This window comes from Gadus macrocephalus, chromosome 9 (genome assembly GCF_031168955.1).
Source record: "Gadus macrocephalus chromosome 9, ASM3116895v1".
In the NCBI taxonomy this organism is placed as follows: Eukaryota; Metazoa; Chordata; class Actinopteri; order Gadiformes; family Gadidae; genus Gadus; species Gadus macrocephalus.
In genome coordinates, this window is record NC_082390.1 from 14,066,483 (window position 1) to 14,090,371 (window position 23,889).

Here is a 23,889-nt window from a genome sequence, read left to right on the forward strand (position 1 = left end):
AGGCAGTTTCATTCTCTCCCCTTTGTCTTTTCCTTCTTTGTTTGCACTGATTTTACAGTTGAAGATATTATTCAACAGGAGGTTGAAACTCCATTAGGCTGATTCTGACAAATTACCTCGATGGGGTAGGCTTACCAGCTCAGCTTACAAGCCCAGCCACAGTCTCTGCCTATAGAGCCCTGATTTGTTGTAGGGGCCCATTTGAGAACCGCCTAGCCAATGGCCCAACATATGTCCCTGGGATTCATTGTTAAGTCAACAGGGAGATTCTACACCCCAAAAAGTAGATACTATTTCAAACTGGCAGATATGGCAGCGCTTTTGCAGGGCTGGCTTTGAAACGCCGGGTCTAAGGCCTGATCTGGAATGTGGCAATGAGGGGAGGCAGCCCAGACCTTTAAGCTTCCTATTCAGAGCCTCTGCAAAGGATCCTCCATATGGCCCGATGCCTCAGTCTTTTAACCCTCCGCACAACCCCCCCATGCAGAAATAACTGCATCAATGGCCTCACTCTGCTGCCACTCAAGAGTATTACACCCCTTTTCATGCTTGACTTGGTCAAAACAGGCGGGTGAAATGTACGCCTTTTTGATATTCCTCTCCCCGCCCTCTTTGTGTTGATCCCCGCTAGCTCTCCCTGCCCATCACTCTTTCCTCTCCTCTCAACGGCCAACAGATTCCCGTCCGCCGAACCCAGGCTGTTGGTTGGCTGTTGCTGGTTTGTGCCGGGTCACTGTTGATGCGGCCCCTTACACAGACAACAGACCTCCCCATTGGCTATAGAGCCCCTTCTGTTGCTGAATAGATGGCATGTCTTTGGAAACTATAGCTTCTCCTGTAAATCTGCCACACAGAGCGCAGCGCATTCAGGGAAGCTTGGCTTCTGTTTATCCGTGGGTGGAGGGGGTGTTGTGACAGAATAAAAGGTCCCAATACATGCACGTATGTATTTCTATTGATATTCACATCGCAAAGTACAGAACAGTGAATCTTCCACCTCTAATATATACAGAACACGCTTCAGTGAAGGACGCATGATGGGAATGGCATTGAAGTGGCCGAGGTGTGACCCGGCCTGGGACGGGTTGTCAAGTTGCTCTTCTCTTTTCGGTGGCGGTGCCGTCACTTTGCGCTCAGCACAGGTGGCGACCCAAACAGTCTCGCCAGGCGGCGGAAGAAGCCAGCGGGTGAAGCGGTGCTCGGTTCACACCTTCTAATGAAAAACCACGGCTGTTAACGCTGCTTGTCAGCACTCTCCGGGCCTTCTCCGGCCAACGCAGGCTCGCACTAAACTCCCACTGAATGTCCCGGGTTAATATATGAATGTTTTTATATTTGATCCCTGCTTGCGGCCATTGTGATAGCTAATCCTGGCGTGCCAGCGGGTCGCCGGACGGGAGGCCTGGGCGCTGGGTAATTAAAAGGCAGGAGAACAGCAGAAAGCGTGTTTTATTTGTGTTCCATTTGTCGGATCGCCTGTGCAGTCGCACTACACGGGAGAGCGTGAAGGGGGAGGAGGAGGAGGAGATTGGCTCTGCTCAGTGTCCACTCCCCTGACAGTTCAGCGGCTCTAGTGGTGGGCTGGCGTTTACAATCCAAAGTTTCCATAGACATTTTCAGAGATTCACCAGACAATCATGGCGGCGATTGTTTCCATTGGAAAACTTAAACGGCTGCAAACCAATTAGACAAATATATTCACATGTAAGTGCACACACATATTCATGCACACACACATACCTCCCCCACCCACACACACACACACACACACACACACACACACACACACACACACACACACACACACACACACACACACACACACACACACACACACACACACACACACACACACACACACACACACACACACACACACACACACACAATTGAGGATATTATAGCCATTATTAGGGCACTATTTTGTTTATCTCATTGTTTTCTTCTGTTTTCTTTATATGTCTCTTCCTTGGATGGTGGGAAACATGAAGTTTGTAAGTTAATTTGAATAGCCACACTATTTGCTGGGCAAGTCTTAGATTGCATACTCAAACTGATATATAAAAAACTAATAATAGATAACAAACCAATCCGTTGGTTGTCTCAAACTCATCACCATTTCCTCATTAGAATACGCAGAACAGAATGACATTATTTCCAGATTTTATTCTGACAACTCTAGAACTGCATGGCTACTAGTGAATTATAGGTTCTTAAATGGGAATAATTATGAATTGTATGTATTTTATTTGTTATTATAATTATTATGTATTACCTTTAAAAGGGTTAAAATAGAGATAATGATAACCTCATTTGGGTGAAAATGAAGTAGCCACATAAGTAAATGTTTCCAAAATGGATATTTATGCTGTCCATAAGTACTCCTCCATACACACATGGCTACAGTTTTATTAGAATCAATTAACCAATGAGATTAGCTACACATTTCAATACAGCACACATTTGATGGGTAAATGTCCTTGAATTTGGTTCTTTAGAAAGGGATAATCCCTTGGGTTGAATGAAGCCTATATTGTGACACAGCACTCAGTGTGTCTGTCTTCTTCACACAGCCTGATCAGGCAAATTAACCATGAATTCAGCTCAAGAAGGAAGGAAGCATTTATAAAAGATTTGCCCTTAACTACTAGATCTCTCTCCCTCTCTTCATCATCCTTTATTTTTCACTTAAAAGCAATCAACCCGATTAGAAGGGATTGAATTATTTGTTAAATTATGTTAAATCATTAACCCAGGTGATTTGATGATTATTGAACTTCAAATACGCACAAAAATAGCTGAGTCAGCTGAGGATGTGTTTAGATGGATGTAAGGTCTGAGTGTGACTTGTAAAACTCTAACTTGTAAATTATAAATAATTATATAATTTGGTTGAAACAAACACACACACACAAAAGAGCATTTCGACATAATGTAGATGAATCCTAAATAGTAAAATGTGTGTGTGTGTGTGTGTGTGTGTGTGTGTGTGTGTGTGTGTGTGTGTGTGTGTGTGTGTGTGTGTGTGTGTGTGTGTTGGGGCTGTCAGACAGCTCTCCACTGGGCAGCCAAGCAGGGCCGTCTCGACACGGTGGACTTGATGTTTCTGTCCGGTGTGGACGTTAACGTCAGATCGGTGAGTAGTGACAAGGTGTGTGTGTGAGAGAGAGAGAATATGGGGTGGGGCCAGGGGATGATTGACCTCCTGACAGGCAGCACTAGACAGGTCTGGTCAAAAGAAACAGGGCACCGCACTGACTGAACCTGAGGAGCTTTGAATAATAGTTTTATTGAAATTTATTGAAGATTGGAGAAAATACCTTCCCTCCCTCCTTGTTCTCGGAACGTACAGTTCAAAAACAGATCAGAGAAATTCTCTCTCTTTTACAAACACTCAAACACACACACACACACACACAAACACACACACTCATACACGCAAACACACAGAGTCAAACACTTGATCTAAAGCCTGCAGGGGCTTTTTGATTATCCAATTATATGATTCCTGCTCTCACTTAACCCCAAGGTTATAAACAGCGGACTCTGCATGCAGGCTTTCCTCTCCAATTACTCAACTAGTCTCTTCTCCCCATTCAGACAAACACACACACACACACACACACACACACACACACACACACACACACACACACACACACACACACACACACACACACACACACACACACACACACACACAGGTAACCCTGGCTGGCCTGTGGCTGCTAACATTCTGCTGCTAAACACCAAAAAAAGAACACAGACACAACACGGTTCACCTGCTGGGAATTTTCCCATAGTACCCCCCCCCCCCCCCCCCCGGCCAAAACTAACACAAGCACACTGCCCATGTTGCTTTCCATTAGTTTGAATCTTGACTCACTTGGGTCACACACACAGACACAAACACACACACACACACACACACTAACACTTGGGAGGAGGAGTAGCGTTTGTGCTAAAAAAAAAAGGGTTAAACTTTACCTTCAGGGTCAATAAAAATGGAAAACACACTGCCTGTAACACACACACACACACATACACACACACACACACAAACACAAACACTCACGCACACACACAGACACACAGTGGTGTGCAGTGGATTGATTCAAAAGGGCCAATGTTGTCATTACCTAATGGCTTCCCAGACAGCCGCGGGGCTGGAGAATTCAATTTAACGTGCCTCTCTAAGTGTTAATCTGCTCCCCTTCCCGGCTGCCTCTCAGCTCATGATGTGCATGCACTAGATAATGTTTAAACCCCAGCAGAGCGAACCAGAGGAGACAAGTCTCTCGTTGGCTCCATAATTACGTAATTAACTTTTTGTCTCTAATCGTTACAGGGGTAATGGTTCTGATAAAAAGCCCCTCAACCGCGACAGCTAGCAAATCAGAAATCAATAATCCGTAGAACAGCATTAGCAGGAGAAATATGGCCCAGTTTTCTCTGGGGCGTGAGATAGGCAGGAGGCAGGAGGTGGTGGGCGGACGCTATGTGTGTGATTGGCTGGAGGAGGAGGTGGTGGGTGGGCGCTATGTGTGTGATTGGCTGGAGGAGGAGGTGGTGGGCGGGCCCTATGTGTGTGATTGGCTGGAGGAGGAGGTGGTGGGTGGGCACTATGTGTGTGTGATGGATTTCAACGGCTTTCTTCTCTACTTCATTAGCAATAGCACTTCAGTAGTTTCATCGAATAGATAAACATTGGGTTCCGATAATGTTGATGAAGTTGTAAGAGAAATTCCAAGGTGCAATGGCTTTTATTTTATGCTTGGGTTTATCCAAGTATCAGTTTGCTTGTGGATGGAATACATGTATATCTTTATGTGTTTAAATGCAGTTTTTCAATTTGAAATCTCATTTCTCATATCTTCTTCGTCATGCTCCATCCTACCCCTTTCCCTGGCTCTGTTTGTCAAACAGCATGTGAGTAAATTATAATCAATCTCAGTTCAAGTTCTCATAGGTATCCCCATATGTGTCACTCACACACTATCATAGTATAACCATGATATCTTCAACATAAAACATAGATATTTATAGTTGTTTAAGTCAGAATGTATTGGGCAGAGCTGCAAACTATGGCTTGATGTGGTATGACTTCACCTTTTCTTTTCTATCTCCTTTTTGCCTCCTCCCAACATTCAACGTTCTCTTTGTGAGAAGGGGGTGAGTTCATTTGTTAAACCTCACTTTCTTCCTGTGTTTAGGTTCAACCCCATAACATGCTTTAGAGCATGTACAGCTATTCATAACGATACATGCTGTATAGCTATATAATCCTTAGCACGGCCATGCCTTGATCTCACCTGGCTTGGAAGACCACCTGGTGAAGTGGCCTTTACCTTTGATAAAATGCTCAAAGTGCATTTCAGGTATCGAATAAAAAAATAACCATCTCAACCTTTACACAAATGTCAGACATCTCATGTGAAATATACATATTTGATCAAAGAGCAAAACTGCAGGCGTTTCATCGTAGGCAAATTGTTATTGGTTTCCTCTGATGGATTGTGTTGGGTCTCCGTCATGCAGGCCTTAGGTTCTCCATGCGGCCAAACGCACACTAAATGTGACTGGGGTAAACAGACATGCCGTCATCTCAAGTCAAACGCACTCATCTGTCACTCCAGTCTTTTGTCGAGGATGTGTTTTTTTACATGTCACTTTAGAAATGTATTATCTCTTCTAGTTTGTGACACATAAAACAGACATGTCTGAGGGTTCTTGGGGGTGGCGGGGCAGCATTGTGTTTGGTGGAATAGAAGGAGGGCTTGCAGATTGGCATCTTTAGTACGTTGATCAAAGAGCTGTGCATGATGGCGTTGTGATCTGAGTTTTGCGTTCTGCTCGCACGCCTCATTCCTATTGTAAAAGAACGGACCCTTTTACTTGATGAACGCTGACTTCAAAAGGTCCTCCAGAGCCACTTTACTGTCATTTAACTCCTGCCATCGCCTGACTGGATGGCAGAGTGAGGGCTGTTTGTTGGATCGTGACGTTGATGGTAACTATGGGGCAGGGGAAGCTAGCGGAGTCTGCAGTGGAAACAGACAGGCGGGAGTAGAAATAGTAGAATCCTTTTGAATCTAAAAGATGAATACCTGTCCTTATTTGAATTGACAGGATGATAGGCATTATAGGATTTACACAGATAAAAAGTAAATAGATAAGGGCCTTCTTAAACTCTCATTTGAACAGGCTTTTCCCACTGAAATGCATATAGAATGTTTTATTGAATCCTAAATCTCAATACAACTTGTTTCTAGCAGCCTACAATAAAATTCCAGATTAATTTCTAAAACAAATGAGGACTTTTTCTCGTTTCTACATGTCTCAAGTCTTCATTTGATCAGTCTACTTTGATGAGGTCACAATGGTGTCACGGTAAAGTCAACAAATACCGATATTGGTAAACCAGTATTGGGTCTGGTCATGGTGATGTCACAGGTAGGAAATCTCTTGATGACGTTCTATGCACGTCATCACAATGTGTGATGTGTGTTTGTTTTTTTACAGGGGTACACCGCGCTTCACCTGGCCTCAATCCACAGCCACCAGCACATGGTCCTGGCCTTGATCAACACTTACAGTATGTGCCACAGTACCCCCAACCAACACACAATACATGCACGGGGGCAATGCAACCATTGAGAGTGAGTTCGGCCTTCTCCATCTCTCTTTGTGAAGTGTTTCTCCATCTCTGAGCAACACTTCCAAACACAGGTAAACCCTGCAACTCTCTGTCAGTTGGTACAGCTCTGAGGAGAAGATTGGATTACTTGGTGCCAAGTTTGTTCTACTGCCAGGAGCCCCCAGCGCCCCAGCAGGGGCGTAGTACACTGGGGGCTGCACAGCAGCAGAGGTGAAATTCCAGCTTACATGCATTTGAGGAGTCATCCGTGGGAGGTTAAGCATGAGAAATAACGGGGGTCAGTTACGCACTGCTTCCATCGGCTGGCACAAACCCAGCCTCCCAAGGACCCTCTCCTTGTTCAGAGTTGTAATTCTGCCGAAATTGACTGTACCGACAAAATGTAGCCTACAGTACATGAGCATTCAGGATGAAGAAATGCTTGTGTGTGTCGTGTGTGTGTGTGGAACGAGAATGTGGCTCTGAATTGACAAGCTTTGGGAAATTTGTCGGAATAATCTGCTTGTTTGAAGCCAGCGGTTGGAAGACAATAAATGCTGAGATCTTCCAGCAAGAAGTTCAATAATTTGTGTTTGTTTAGAGACAATGTTTTGGCTCTCCAGCAATCAATAATCATCGATTTCAGACCGCTGACTCCCTTCAGTAAGAGAATAAGTTATTGACCTTTCCAAGAGTCTCTCTCTCCCTCCCTTTGAACTATTATGTCTCCTTGCTTCTCCCAGCTCCACACTCTAAAACACTGTTCTCTCTCTCTCACTACCCAACTACATGTTATCCCAAAACATTACCCAGCTGACTCCCCCCAGCAGCCCCCCTGGGCCCTCAGCCTTGCAAAGCGATTCTTGTTTGCAGGGGGGGGGGGGGGCAGAGAGGTGGATTTAGGCCTTGGCTTGCTAATTAGCCACCGCGGTACCAGTTAAGAGGGCAGGCAGGTGTAGAACTAAGATGACCATGAGAGAGAGAGAGAGAGATCTAGAACTACAATGACCATGAGAGAGAGAGGTGTGTGCAGAACTATGGTGACTGTGAGAAAGAAAGGGAAACATGAACAGTGGGGATGCAAGATGTAGCCCATCTCAAAGTGACCCTGATTTTCAGGCAGAAGAAAAAGTGTGGACCATGGCCAGGCTTGAAGACACCTGACACAATTTGACTTAGTTTTTTAAGCAGTTTTCATTTCAAGGTGTCACAGTTGAGGTCCCACACTTTGACAACAAATCGTTGAGACATTATTGGTGTTGTTTCTATATCTGTACGATACTTAATCAGTGCTTCCTATTTCCAGATGCTAAGACCAACATCAGAGATTACCATGGGAAGAAGCCCGCTTACTACTGGAGTGGGCGTTCAGATGCCTTCAACATACCTGGAGCTCAGTCGGGTAAGAACCACTGTGGCTAACTCCTTATTAAAGATTAAAGCTGTGCCCCAACCAACACTAAGCTTAAAAGCAATTCAAGTTTTTGGTTTTAGTTGGTACCTTTCATGGCCTGAACAATTTTCTCCCATCATTTTCCTTTGTTCCATTCAAATCAAATCTCTCTTTCTTTTTGCTGGCAAAGTGGCAAGTCCTGATTGTAAACGTGACGAGATGTTTGGGAAGTTGGGCTATGGAAGACGCTCCCACCGCTACCCCCTGCCCGCCATGCTGCTGTCCCGATCTCGAAGCCAAGGCCAGCTCAGCACGGAGCTCACCGCTGCCCCCCAGTCCCCGCGGCTCCAGATCCTGGACATCCCAATGGCCTTTTAAAAAGGTCTGCATCACTGTTTCTGTGCACTTTGAGCCATTCAACGTTTGAGTCTCCAGGTGATCCATGTAGGAATTGGGTGAATACCTAATGGTGGCAAACTAGATGTGCCGACGAGGGCCCATGTTTCACCCACCCTGTCTCCAATGGCCCTTGTAGAGTTTGTTTGCTGTTGGAAAATGACACAATTGCAGGTAGCACAGGTACCACATTAGAAAGCCGTTTTCCACGCTTCAGTCCATCTTTAATTAAATGATAATGTACTAATGTAGAAAGGTGTTACACTTACAACCCAGCTGTAGTTTGCTCAAATTTAGAGTGTTAAGACAAACGATCATCTAAAAATGTTTCATTTTAATTACAAATGAGATGTGTTTATTGAAGCGTCAACACATGTTTCAAACGTGTCTGGACCAACCACTCCCCATCAGTAAAGCATAAATGTCCTCATCGAGTTCCAGACCATTGTCTAGCGCATTGCATAAAGCCCATTATGGCGCTGATTAAGCCACACCAGGGTCATCTGTGCAAATGATAAGCAGGAAATTACACTATGTGAGGACACAGTCAGCAGCGATAACCCAAACTGGCTTTAATAATGTGGAAATTAGTGAGCCGCTGAAGGTCTGGGTGATTTTTGTCTGTGTCTGAAGGCCAGTAAACCTAATGAGAACATATCCATGGTAATGATCGCATCTGAATACAAATGTGCTGAAAAAGATTCATAAGCTGTAGGCTAAACAATTCTCAACATTTCTGTGTGTATAAGCATGTGCGTCAAATCTAGAGGAAAAATGTGATGATTCCCATACAGTATCTGTCTTCATTTATATTTGGCGAGTGAGTGTGTCATTAATCTTTAAACCAATATTTCTATATACTGCCAAAATGATCAAATCCACCTCACTGTCTCTGACTCAATTGCATAATTTCATAATAATAATAATAATCAAAGAAAGGCATTTCTCTCTGGACAACATAACAGCTAAATATAACCATCTCATCAGCTTTAGTCGATCAGTCAGAGTACAAATATCCCTTTTCAGTGATACTTTTGTGGCCTAACACACACACAGTAAGGAGCTGAGCAGTCCAACGTATTCACTGCTACCTGATTGTGGAGTTTATATTCAGGCGAGGTGATCCCTGGCCTAAAGGCACTCTGAGAGAGGGGGTGAGAGAGTGAGATAATTAAAGACAGATTCCTCCACAACGACAAACAAACTGGGTTTTCCATGGTTGGCTTCCTGCTTACAAAAAGAAAAGTGTCATTGCCAGTGGGAGGATGACATAGAGTCCAATATAATTCCTGCTATTGGAACCTCCAATCTAGCAACGAAATGTAATTAAAGATGTTCAGACAACAAAACATCCCCATGAATATGCCTCAGTTGTGTTGCATGACGATTTAATCCAATCTAACCTAATTGTGATTGGTACGTGCACTTGAGCTCTGTAGTAAGGGAACAACTGTCTAATCCATGAGAAGTCACTTTGAACGTCACTGCGCTAGGAATCACTAAAGCAGCATCTCTGCAAGAGCAAACACCCTTTACCCCCTCAGCCAATCAAAAGCTCTTTATTGATAAAGCTGGGTCTGCCTTGAGCTTGAGGTTAACCAATGAGATGAGTTATGTTTATGGGTCCTTGAATGCACTTCTCCACGGCGTGACAACAATGCTGCGACCTTTGAACTTCCCTGCTTGCCTTCGTGACCTACGACCCCAGTATTTTCCCACAGCTGTCAATGTCCACAATGGCCGTTAGGCCGGCCAGCCAATGAGGTGATGTGTGCACTTTGTCGACAAGGAGGGGGGGGCAAATGAAAACAGTGTCGTTAACTCATCTACGGGTCATTGTCTGTCCCAAAATGGCTGTCACGGTGGCTCCCAGTCAATGGGAAATGGGGCCTAATGAGCTGAAAAGCCACATCAAAGGCGCACACAAAGAAAGCAATCCCAGCAATCCTCTGATGTGTTACTCCATGCAGATCGCACAAAAGCCCCTTTGTTCTGATGTGTTTCGGTGTTGAGTGTTAGCTAATGTGTGTGTGGGGGGTGTGTGTGTGTGTGGGAGAGAGGCTGAAAGAGGGTGCGTATTTGTCGGTCTGTGTTGTGGTCACCTTTTGAATGACGCGACTAGTGCTTTGAAAACCACACGTTTTTGTGAGATTAATTGTAATTGCAAGTGCTGTTTTAACTGGGGGTTTCATTAAAAATGTCTCTTTGGAGTCTGACCAATGTTTCTCCTTTAAATCCCTTCCTAAAAATGCAACCAGATAAGAAAAAAACGGACTTTATACAAATATTGTAAATATTGTATTATATATCATTCTATCTCTATATAAAGATACAAAATACATAATACACAATATACATAATTCAACTATAAATAGTTCTCTTGCGGACTAAACCCATGAGATGGGCCAAATGCAACGACACCAGCCTTCAGAAAGGCCTGAACAGCTTTGTCATCACGGATTACGGACAAAGTCAACCCCGGTCCCTGATTGGCTCACAGAATAGCAGCATTTACATTTGATTAGTCACACCCACCCATAGTGACGTTTTGTCCAACTGAGGGTGTCAGAGAGATTGACACAGCACAGCTGAGGGCCTCACTCACGTTGTGTCACAATAAGAGCTCTCCAGTGCAGTGAAGCCAGAAAAAAATCATCTCAGGTTAGACTCCATAAAGATGGCTCACAAGTCTGCACAGGGCATTTGGTCATTTTTGGTGGAAGCATTGGCGGAGATAATATTTCACCAATACCCCAGACCCCATACTATTTATCATTAAAACAGAAATAATGAAGGCGTTACTGTATATAATATCAACACTAAATCAACATAAAAGGATGTGCTTTCAAAGGGGTAGTGAACCTTAGTTTCTAAACATGGTCATATATTATCTTCCACATAACAATATATTCCATTTTATCACTATTACTGACACATGAATGTTATTTAGAGAAAACAGTATACAAATCCTATGTTATTTTCCTAACCAGTTTGTGAACATTGCTCCGAACGCAGGTTGTGTTCTTTTTATGACGGCTGACTTTTAGATTACTGTTTGACGTCATGAAGGGACACCAGTCTGCACATCGGTTTTTGACGTCTGCTTTGAGAAAGGGTTAGGCTTCCTGAACACTCATAGTATAAAACGCCCCGTTGTGTGGTGCATTTCATATACAACATCGCCCATTAACGCTCATACACAAAGACAGTCCTACTAAAAATGTATGAATGCTAACCCCCCTCTGTCCTAGAACGCTCAGCTCAGAACAATTTATTTTAAATCTCATACTGTTCCAATACAAGCTGTAAACGGGCAGAAGGTAACAAAAGTCTTATTGTGTTGGGGTTCACATCCTTCCCAGTGCATGGTTCTCTAAATGATCAGACATTTAGGGAAGACACTACATCTTGACACAACATCTTAAATTCTGTATGAACTAAGTGCAGCTCTATGAATCACATAGTCAAAGAACAGGTTAGTGGAAAATATATACATGAGTTGTAATCAGGTATATTATCTGAAAACTGGCCGTGTTGGAGTAATAATGAACAGTACATCTTATCGTCTTTTCTAAACGGCCAAACAAACCAAAATCCATAAAATCATCCGACTGACGTATGACGTGTCCCTAGTCCTATTCCTGTAATGTTCCATAACGTCTAGCAGACCACACCGCTGAGCAGAGCCCAAACCAACCGCGACCGCCCCAGCGGCCCTGACTGACGCGTGTGGCCGTCAGTCACTCAGGATGATTGCTGTCGCCCGCACCAGCCTGCTGCTGCGACGCCTTTCCCCGTGTAAAGGTGTGCCCAGCAGGCCCGCCGTGCGCCAGGAGCCGGACTCTCAACGAGCTGCAGGCGGCGGGCTGACAGACAGCACACAGTGAGACTACAGTGGGACTGTAGACCTAGTCATCAGCGCCCATAGGATAGGATAGAGGAAGGGTTCCAACGGGCCACCGCACATCAACCTTTTTATGGCTCCCTTATCTCTGCTAAACTTGATAAAATAAAGAAAGAGACACGAAACCGATAGGTAAATCTCTTCAATGCTCAAATTGGTTTGCTACTATTTTTCATAGCAGACGTGTTCGTCCAAAGGATCTATGTCATTGAGGGACAGTGTGTGGACCTTGGGGATCAAACCTAGTACCTTTAAGCTGATACCAAACAAAACCCTTTTAAGGTTTTGGTTTGGACAACATCCTCACTCAGTGTGTTATCTGAACAGCTGGCTGCCATGCAGGAGCCAATACTAAGATTTGTCTGCTTCTAATGGTTAAACCATCCCACCAGCAGCCTTGGTTGCTTTAAAGGGGATGTGACTTACTGGATATCGCTTAGCGAAAAACACCCAAACGATTTATTTCAAAAGCTGAATGCAGCGGTCACCAATTAACCGTAATACTCTGCCTTCTGCATGGAAATGCATCACGTGTCATATATCATTTATGCAGGCAGCAGAGTCAATATGGTGGGCAAATAATAGCGTTTTGAAACCTTTTCTACCCGTGGGGTGGCCAGGGGCTAGATGAGTGAAGGGTGGTATAATTGATCAATAGAAGTGTCACACCTTGGGTTTGATTTGAATCATTCACCTGATGTAAGCAGAGTGAAGCATCTCATTGTGCGCTTTACAGCACACTGACAGTCCCATTGACTGTTTGCCATTTTCATGCAAAATAAAAGCCTCTTATGGAAACTGTATGAATAAATAGTGGAATAATGAAGCTTAAATCAGAGCAGCCAGCCAGCCAATACCCATCAAGCGCATTTCTGAACGGACCCTTATTATCTTATTCATTTTTGTCAGGGAAAAAAAATGCAGAGACTCTCGTATTTTGAATTGCTAAATATAGTCACGAGGTGTCCTCTATAGAAGACCTCTGTGTCAGGCACAGCGATATGTAAAGCAACCAATTCCATCCCTGAGTGTCGCTTAAATTTGCCCTTAGCGACCCCTTACCAGCTCTTACCAGCAGAGGGAGGCTGTCTTGTCCTGGCCTACAGGGTCAAAGGAGACTCTTCGGCCAATACGATGACCTCAGTGACGCAGGTTTGAGACTGTATGACTAACGAGTCTCTTGGCAAGGTGCTGCTGATGAACCGAAGAGCGAGAGGATTAAACTGCCTGCTGGCTCGGGGCGTCGGCTGTGCATGTCTCAGATTGCTTCAGCCCTAAGCAACACTGGGGAGCTGGCCCCACACAACACTCTCTACACCCACTGCCACACAGATGCCCGGTCACAACCCCTACCACCACGCACACACCCCCCGCCCTCTGGCCCACCCTGGCTAAAGTCTCAGCTCAGTAGAAATCTCATCTAAGGAGCTTACAACTGTAATTAAATCATTAAATTCTTTTATACGCTTTGCAGAGCCACGCCAAATTGACTTCCCACCAACCTCATTTTCTATTTGAACACCAAATAATGATTTTCTGCCAGCCTAATTACAAAGCTCAACATCTGATCAAGCTGGCATCCGGGGGGGGGGGGGGGGGGGGGGAATTATCCTACGGGGCAGGCCTTAGACCTCATTACCAACTTGAGTGCAAAATTATTACATCTCATGATTGGATGGGGAGACTTATCAAGGGTTTGAGCCAGCCTGGTTGTATGTGTATGTGATCACACGCATGGATGAGTTGGCTACTTAGCCAGGCATTAGCATAAAACAAAGCGCAGCAATTGAGATTAAGTGATCAGTTAACAATTCAGACCGGACGCTGGTAAAACCAAAATTACAACCCTGGTACTTCTCTGTTTACCATGTTTTGATTACAAAATGGGCCTACGCTTGTTTGCTACGGAGATTACAGACAGACCTGCTGCATTCCTTCACTTCATGATTATACATCTTATTTTCTGTAATGTTATTGTGAATTATGAAAATGTGTGAATGTGTACCTTAAAAAAAGTAAGGGTATTATCATTTTAGTTTCTCATTATATTATCTCGAGACACATCTGTGATCCCTTGCGTTTTGTCTATCTCTTCTTTTGTGAGGATGATAGATAATAGAGTTGTAATAAGCCTAGTTAGGATCAGTTTCAATAAGCGGATCAACACAATGCCGATGCTTATCTCAATTCCTGAAGCCATTGAGCACTCGCCTTGAATACAAATCACAAGATCTTCCATTCATGTATTTCACTATTACTCCGGTTCATGTCAACTCTGGAATTTATCATGTTAAACCTCAAATCTTTGGATATCTGTGCGGCTCAAAATGTTTTCTTTACAACCATAATCAAATGAATCCTTTAGTCATTACAGGAAATGAATAACAACAAATGTTAAAACAATCAAAAATTCCTGTTTAGCAATAATCTCATTAAAAGAGTTTGTCAATAACTAGAAAACTGGAACTAACTATCCCCATCTAGCCATGGCTATTTTGTTATTTTCTGAGTGAGGCTATCCGCTCAGACACCATATGTCCACAGCACAGGAGGAATGATGCTGTAGCCCTTCTGAGTTGGACTCAAAGCACAGTTTGAACCTCTTTTCTGGGGGCCAAGCCATCCGCTCTGAAACAGGGCAGAGCAAAAGAGCAAAGGGTCTGGTGCTCTTCTTTATTGTTGCCAGGATATGAATAGATTAATTAATGTTTTCCATGACGTGTTTAAGTTAATAGTCCCTTTCTGTCTATAATATGTACGTGGTGTATATGTATTGTGATGAATATAAAAGCTCAGATGTGTGTTCGTTGTCAATTTGTCTGTTCGACAGTGTGTGTGTGTGTGGGTGTGTATTTGTTTGTGTATGTGTCTGTGAGTGTGTTTGTGCATGTGTGTTTTATGTTTTTTGAACATGCATGTGAAGTGGCTGATCCATAGCTGTATCAAATTGCCATGGCTGGATGTTGACAGGGGCTAATGCCAGGTAAACCAGGCAAGAGAAGACAGAGCTAATGCAGCATCAAGGTCCGACGTGTGCCAAATCGGGACGCAAGATGCTGAAGCGAAAAGAGATCTCTTCGACCGTTTCCAGATCCGGTTGAAGAGATCAACCAAATCCTCCCAAATCCTCCATCTAAGATCGCTGATAAATTGTAATCCAATCCAGAAAACATTCCGATCCATAAGCACCATGGCTATCCTACGACACACCCCAGCTGGGGTCGTACCTCGCCGAAAGCAGTGTTGGTAAGAGATGATTGAATGCTTGATTAGGGACGTACTTCCTGCTTCCGTGGGGATCTCCAGACAGTAACGGCATACTTACTGCTGAAAATGAGGAGTATTAGGCTGTTGCTCCTCCCTGCCATATCCCATTACAGTGTGTTAAACGCTATGTAGCAGGCGCAACGAGATTTATTGTTTTGTCAACCATGTAGCTTTTTTCAATGGCTAAAAATGACTAGCAACTACCGTGTAATATATGGATATCTGTGATATTGTTATTGCTCAGAGATATATGATGTTGGGTTTTTTTACGCAATGATGTAACCTTTGGTAATCTATTTCTATCATCATACCCTAACCAGACAAGCATTTAATGTCAAAAACATTTTTACTTCACGTATTGCTTGCATGATTTTTGTGGACCGACTTGAGTAAGACAAAAACAGATAGGCCTACACTGTTTCATATTTTAAATTATGTTATTTGTTAATTGATCTAAATATTGATCTAATTAAATAGTACATACTTTTAACCATTCAGTTTTTAGAGTCGATATATTGAAATCTAGTAGAATGTATTTTATTATTTTGTTGTAAGAGTTTTACTGTGTGCGTGTTTATTTTTTTTTAAAAGAGTCAAAAGAATACATTAAACAAAAACTCAATAGCAATAGGTGTGTTGACTTTGATGCCTCTGAATAATTAATAGAACAGTTATAATCAGAAACCTGGCTGGCAGGATTAAACATAGCGCTAGCAGCTGGAAGTACGCAGCCCACTATGATGACCCAGCTCCTATGACAGCAGCCCTGTCTGTAGTCGTCTGCCTGCATTAATTCATGCCTGCTTCTGGGCAGCAGTGTGAAACAGTTGGGAGGTGAGAGGATGAAATATTAAACCAAACAATAAGAGCACAGCATGCAGAGGGATAGGATGGGGATGTGCTCCAGAGATCCATAAGGAAGAAAAGGGAGAAAAGATGGTGTGTGTGTGTGTGCACGTGAGTGTGTGTGTATGTTTGCGACGTGTTTGTGTCCTGTCTTTACCAAACAAAAAGGCTGGGATCAGGCAGGGAGCAGAAATGCAGAAATGGCCAAGAGGAAAACATTGTTATTGTTTTTATTGCAGTATTTGACCAATTTACTTGAAAAATGGGGGACAATTTATAGAAACCATGTCAAACTGTTACACAGATTTGACCAGTTTGACCTAACCTTTTTTTTTTTTATATTATTAATCTGTATTTAAGCACATTCATGATGAGGATACATTCGATTATATCAAAGTGGAGACTGATATACTCAACCAAACAAAGACACTGTATTGCCAAGGTGATGTATGAAACTCCACCTCGGTAGTGGATCGGGATTATCTATGAGCTGATTTCATGGAAAGATGCACATCTTCTGATAAGAGACTGATGGCTTCCTACACAAGACGCACCAGGGGGCAGGGATGCAAACAATATTATAAAGTACTCCTAAACCACTGATTCCATTTACGCAGGAGGGGTGCATGCTGGCTGCTGGAGGAAGAAGCCATACTGTTCATCTCCCGAAATAGCAAGGCCCCGGGGCGACGTGCATGTAGGCTGGCCTGGCATGCCTATTTCATACTGGGTTTCAAGGCCTTTATGGGGCTTTCGTTGTGGTTGTCTGTATTGCATTAAACCTTGTGGCGTTCAGTCATGTAAACCTACTTCTCTGACACGTTGATCTTGAAAGGGGTTTGTAACGGTGTTGCGTAGGAAGGACACAACATATGGATAGAGAGCATAGAGAGCTTTGACAAGAATAACTCAAATACCCTAATCAAGGATTCGGAATCCGTGCGTTGATGAGTAAACATACACGGGGGTGCTTCATGCAGACTGACCCCGCTGACCTCGTCATCTGCCGCGCCGGAGAGACCGTGCTGGACGATACGAGGCCAGGAGAGAGGACGCCGTTTCCTTGTGATCAGTGGCGGCGCTGTGCGTGTTCAGACTCCACTGACAGCCCAAGGCACTTACTCAGGGAATCGCAGAACTTCAACGTATGTCGCTTTCATTCCTATTTCCTTTGAAGAATTTGTAGGATGAAACCAGCATCCGATTAATAATTGTTGTCAGCAGTGGGAAACAAACGAATGTATACCTGAGGGTGGCTCTCGGAGGTGTGTGAACGCAGCGTGGTTCGATGGGAGACGTGTTACTCCGCTTTGAACTGTTCTGTTATCGCCAGGCTCAATAAGGCAGGTGGGCTGATTACAGTAAACAGGAAATAATTGGCAGTCACATTACAGCACCTTCGGAACCTTGTCGGGGATAAAGAAATACAATAAATAGAGCAAGAACTTGAGGACTGGCATGAAAAGAAGGTGGCCAAGTCAGAGTTGTTGCCGAGTATACCCGCTGAAGAATGCACATATTCTCTGAGGTATATTTAGATTGTATCTAAATCTAATGAAGCCGAGGAGAATGGAGTGAGCCTAGGGGGAAATCACAGCGAATCATTAGAATATGTCGCTTTGAATCCTTCCGATATGTTAGAATATTATCATGAATAAGCATCTATGTAAGAACAACACCTAGCGCTGTGATGCTTAACCCCAGTCAACCCCAACACGTGGCATGGAGAAACGCATCAGTAGTTCCAACACAACAACGGCAGAGTAAAACATTATGAATATTTTAGCGGTAATAAGTATGATTTTTTTACTTAATCGCATTTGCTCAATTTGCTGCGTCCAGTGAACACAGCTCGGCTTTACAACCGACGCACTCCAAAGCGAGTGTGCCTCATTGACTGCCCAAGTCTACTGCCCGTGTGACATTACGGCTGCGATAAGACAATAAATCAACTGACGGCTAATTTACCTTGAGAGAGGCGTGGTGGGGGTGGAGGGGGAGAGATTGAGAGCCGTGAGAGGGGAGGAGAAGGGGAGTCTATCTGGCTGGCGTGATAATATGCAGTCAATGAACGCTTCCTTGGACAGCCGTCATAACGTATATCTTTCAAATGTAAATAAGTGACCCGCTCTCTGCGGCGCCATACGCTCCCTTCATGCAACATAAGCCGCGTCTCCCAAAGCGCCGCTCCAGTAAGGACCCGCCAAGGAGTCATTTAGATGTCAACAGACATCTGTGGGCGCGCTGATAACAAATAGCCATTAACACGCTCAGCATTAAATACGCTTCCCGTGAACCCGGCTGTTAGGTGTGACGAATGTCGCGGAGCGGCAAACAATAACCCCGCCATATGTGGCAGCGGTGGCGGCGATGATACTTGGACGCTGATGTAACTGCACCTTAAAACGCCCGGTGGACCGCACCCACGATGCTGTGCGACCACCCGATAATGTTGTTGGTCGGGTTTCAGTGGTACGTTTGTGTGTGTTTGTGTGTGTCCGTCTGTGTATGTGTGTGTGCTAGCTGCCCGTCAATGGTTCACTTGGCTTATAAATTGGTATGCGTGTCAATTACGCCCCAAAAGGACTAAAGCTCCACCCACGGCCGATGTGAGAGGGAGAGGGGCGGGTCTCACGCAGCATCTAGTCTCTGTCCCCGGGGGGCCGCTCGGCCCGTCACCTGCTTCTCTAGTGACCATCAGGCCCCACCGAGGCCCATTCACTCTGTTCCACGTCATTATCTAATAGAAAATAATGACAGTGCCACTGCCTCTCCCCCCCTCTGTCAACACACACACCCTTTCTGGGGGAGGAGAGGGAGGGGCCAAAAACAGCCCCACAATAACCGTACACGTAGAAAGGCCAGTGCCAGTCAATCTGGAGGGGGAACGATGGCGAGCTTGTTGCTTATCAAAGTGCTATAAATCGGAGCGAGTGGCACGGTGTGAGACAGGAGCGGTTATCACAGCCTGGCAGGAGCGACGTGGAGGCCTCCTGTCAGAGAGGCGGTGATTTATGGATGAGAGGGAGGCTGAGAGGAGCTACTTAGAGAAGCTAGAGGGAATAGAAGAGCCGCTACAGGAATGGTCTTAATGGGGAAGACAGACAGGAAGCCGTATTTTACAGGACAGAAGTGTTCAATGAAGGCTTTGAATACAGAACGTTATATTTGAAGTGTAAAAGTGTGCATACCGTTTGCGCAGACTTCAGTATGGTGTTTTTTCTTTAGTGAATTAACTAGCAAAAACACGTGACTCCCCTTGCTATCGTAGTCAAGTGCTTTTGCTAGTTAATTCACTTGTGGAAGACTCCTGCCATGTTGCTGCCCAGGCAGGTAGGTAGTTACGTAGACAGACTGGTAGACCAGCCAGTCAGTTAACTCAGGCCGTATGGAATGATCGGATGGGCTTTTTACAGACCTCTGACAGACGCAGATCACAAATAAAAAAAATGCTAAATCTGAGAATTTGATTTATTGATTGCTGTCATGGATGTAAAGAGAATTTCATATTCTGGAGAATTTCATATTCTAAAATAGATTGCCTACCAAAGCCTTAAGTGAACATGCACACCAGAAAAAAATAAGAACCTTCACAAAAATCGAATGATCATTTGATTGAGTACATAATGTAACAGCCTAAAGAGGCTGCGGCCAAATAGTTTAGCGTATAGCATTAGTAGCCTCAACGCAGAACGGAATAATTTAACCAAACACGACACCCCGTCATTACTCAGGTCCTGTCATCAGTCTTATGCTTGACAGAATGGTTTCTTATTTAGCCAAATGGGTGAAAAAATAGCTCTTAGGTTGGGTTTATCTCATTCATTATGTCTCGGGGGACAGCAGAAGACTGCAGTTGTTGTAAATACATCCAAAAGCGTCACGAAGCAGGCTGTTGGCCCATTGATCATTAGCCACAGCACAATGTCAAATCAAGGGCTCTTCTCTGTGGTGCACGGTGGGCAACGCGGAGCTCGAAAGTGTGCCGTTACGTACCGAGGCCGCTGGAGATGTCCCATTCCTATTGGTTTTAAGAAGTGGAGGATAGCGTGCAAACTATCGTGTGTGTGTGTGTGTGTGTGTGTGTGTGCGTGTGTGTGTGTGTGTGTGTGTAAAGTTCATTTATGCCTCTAAACAAACAATCCCAGTCCTGTAAGCTGGGAAAAGGCAGAAACAAAAGCTGTCACTATTGACTAATGAAATGCTTGATCTGTTTGTTTTCCCCCTCGACAGACCTCAAATGTCACATCCGGCCAAACACCCGCTACCCATTAGCAGGGCTAATTAACTTTGCAACTGTCAGGCTAGCCGCGGCTAACGAACGTGACAGCGAGAAGCACCGGTGCTGAAGGCTGCTAATAACTCAAGAGGCTAACGCCGACTGACACCGGGCACGCTTGGAAGTCGGTTGGGAAAAAAGGGGGATGCTGTCAACACCAAATCGAGTCGTCTCTCCACGGAGCAAAAAAAAAAGAGAAGAAGGGCGTTGGGTGCTTGGGAAAAACATCTAGGGGGGGGGGGGGGGGGGGGGAAGAGGCAGGCGATCTCAGGTCTTTAATGCTCCGTAATTGGTGCCGGTGAGCAAAGGCTTTGTTCCCCTTTGTTGGCGACGGCTTTTTGAGTCCTGCGCCTACTCTGTCTTCCACCGGGAGTCCTTCTGTGTCTAATGATGAATAGTGGCCCCCGCGCAGGCAGGGGACATCATTCTCCCCGGAGCCCCTAGGAGCCGTTGTGATTTATGACATATTTATCTGTCTGCTTTATCTGAGGTGCTGTCGAGTGCCCCCCCCCCCGCCACAGTGCGGGGAGGAGATGAAGGAAGATGAGGGGGATCGGGGGGGGAGGGGGCGAATTATGCCGCCATAATTGTCAATCATGGCGGAAATTTAGGGGCAAGCGCAAACGGGATTGTATCACGGAGGTGCTTGGAGCTATCACGGAGGGCAGAGGGGCGGCCTCTTAAATGAGAATGATATCCCCATTATATGCTTACATATCCACTCCTCAAATGAAAATATTATTCAGGTTTTTTTTCACAGGTGTCACAAGAGGGCAGGGGGAGGGATGAGCTTGGACCCTGGGCGTTCTGGGGGGGGGGGCGGTTGTACTGTATTGAAATCCTATGTTTGCAAATCACATTCTCATCCCTCCATCCTTCATGCTAAATGATCAGGCCTCTGAGTCTGCATAAGAAGAGGAAAAAGGCACACAGCTGAAGTGATTACAGGGGGATCCCTGCCCTCCGCTGGGAGCTCATATTAATACTCCCATTCTCCTCACATGGATGCTATGTTTAGGATCTGTTGAGCAGCATAGGCTTAAGTGTTGCTCACCCAATCTTGTGAGCATCGAGGACATTAACTTGAATTTTATCAAACATAAAAGGAAATCAAGACCTTCTCCGAGATAATGACACCAAGTGCTGCAAATGGAACATCAAAAGTTATCAAATGTATGTTATCAAACACTCCACGTTGAATATCGCAATCCGTAGTATTGGTTGCTCCTGCCATGTGTCTATATGAGCTGTTTGCGTTGTACATCTGGTATAGAGCTATAGACAGATTTAAGAGAGAGAGAGACGACTGAAGGAAAAGCGAGAGACCAAGCCAATGAGAGAGAGACAGATATCAAGGGAGCGACAGAGAAAGAACGAGAGAGCGAGAGAGAGAGAGAAAGAGAGAGAGAGGGAGAGAGAGACATGGAAACGGCAAAGAGAGAGCGATCTCAGTGCCTGGCAATATGCCTGATTAAAAGGAGTGCAGTGGAGTGGAAAACTCATTAAACAATGTATAAGCCTCTTAATCAAATCAATAGGCAAAGTAACTCCTAACTGATAGCTCTTATCAAAGCTGGAGTGCAGCCATCGTCTTTCCTCATTTAATTACAAGCAGAAAGACAGGCTTGGGATTTGAGCAGACCGAAGACAAACACAAGATGTTTGTCTCACCAGTTAAGGAGTTTAGGATTGCGCAAAGAAAAAGAAAAATTAAGGAAGGTAAACGGGTGAATTTGGGTAGAAGTTAAAGAGGAAAAGTCAAAAATAAAGTGAGTAAACAGGCTCAAGCTGCAGACGCAAACACATCACAGGTCAAGACTTGATGAAACGCTTTATATAAAACAGGAATTGGTTCAGGTGTGAAATACAAATAGTACTGCTTCCACTACTACTACAAAAAATAAGAAGAAGAATTGGTTCACTTTAAATATAGCATTTAAACATACATTTATCGGTCAAATTAGTCTTTAATAAACACAAATTAATATTTCTATAAAAATAGACTTAGAAAAAAGACGATTTTTATTGAGAAATTGCCGTCAATTGAGGTTCTGTATACACTTTTGGTGCGTGCGTGTGTGCATGCGTGCGCGGGTGCGTGCGTGTGCATGCATGTGTGTGTGTGTGTGTGCGCATGCAGGTTTGTTGATGGACTCGGGGCAAGGTAACTGGTGCGGATAATTAACTCTCTAAATGTGCAGATGTTTTTTCACACACAAGCCTGCTCCAAACACACACACACACACACACACACACACACACACACACACACACACACACACACACACACACACACACACACACACACACACACACACACACACACACACACACACACACACACACACACACACACACCGGTGGCTGAGGGGACGTGCTACTTGGTGCTGCGCCGTCCTCTGCAGGTAGAAGAAGCTCCATCTTTACCACTTGACAGGCGGCCGAGCGGAGCCATTTAGCGGCAGCTGCTTTGGCTTACACAGGGGGGGGGGGGGGGGGCTAGAGGAGCCCTGGGTGCTTAATTAATTGGGAGGGAGGGGGGGATTACATGGTCCTTCAACCATGGAGTTTGTCATCAGAATCCATTACGGACTGATATTACACACTTCTTCCATGGTGTCAACAGCAATTTGGAGGACAGCTAAAGTTGAAAGGGTGTGGACATTTTTCTTTTCTTTTTTTCTCCAGCGGCCAAGCACTGCCCATGTGTGTGGACTGTCCCTTATTAGCCCCGGGCTTATGCACGGCGATTACACTGAAGGTTAGAGAAGGGAAAAGGGAAGTGAATGGGCACATGAACAAGTCTCATAACGGTATGCACAACATTATGCCACATGACTTAATGGGAGAGACAAAAAAACCTCTTAAGAGATTACAGCATTTTTAAGAGGCGTCCAAATAATGAGTTAGTAAGTGTGTGATAAGGATCTTAATTGTTTGTTACAGTTGGATAACCCCAGAGTACAGTGCCATTAACCCCATGGGAATGTTACCAATAACGGTACCAAGTAAAATAAAAATGTTAATCAGAATAATGCCGCTGGTCTTAATATAAATGCAGAGGTAAAACAACGAGACAATAATTAAGAATATTGTAACAAGAGATTTGAAATCCAATGGAGCGACAAAGAGGCCCAGATAATGATATACAGTGTCGGGTATAGACA

The 23,889-nt window shown here is 44.5% G+C and overlaps 2 long non-coding RNA genes across 3 annotated transcripts; both read left to right on the forward strand.

Moving 5' to 3' along the window:
* The first annotated feature begins 21 nt into the window (after positions 1-21).
* Positions 22-3,703, forward strand: LOC132464508 (uncharacterized). The gene is made up of 2 exons (XR_009527279.1): positions 22-1,994; positions 3,050-3,703. It is a non-coding gene; the product is annotated as an uncharacterized LOC132464508 (long non-coding RNA).
* Positions 3,704-4,616: 913 nt separating this feature from the next.
* On the forward strand, positions 4,617-16,180 carry LOC132464509 (uncharacterized). 2 transcript variants are annotated; one of them, XR_009527281.1, is made up of 5 exons: positions 4,617-5,172; positions 6,523-6,595; positions 7,944-8,039; positions 8,221-8,412; positions 15,301-16,180. It is a non-coding gene; the product is annotated as an uncharacterized LOC132464509 (long non-coding RNA). The 2 variants fall into 2 exon arrangements; XR_009527280.1 differs by lacking the exon at positions 15,301-16,180 and having other exon boundaries at positions 4,619-5,172; positions 8,221-12,731.
* The last annotated feature ends 7,709 nt before the right edge of the window (positions 16,181-23,889 follow it).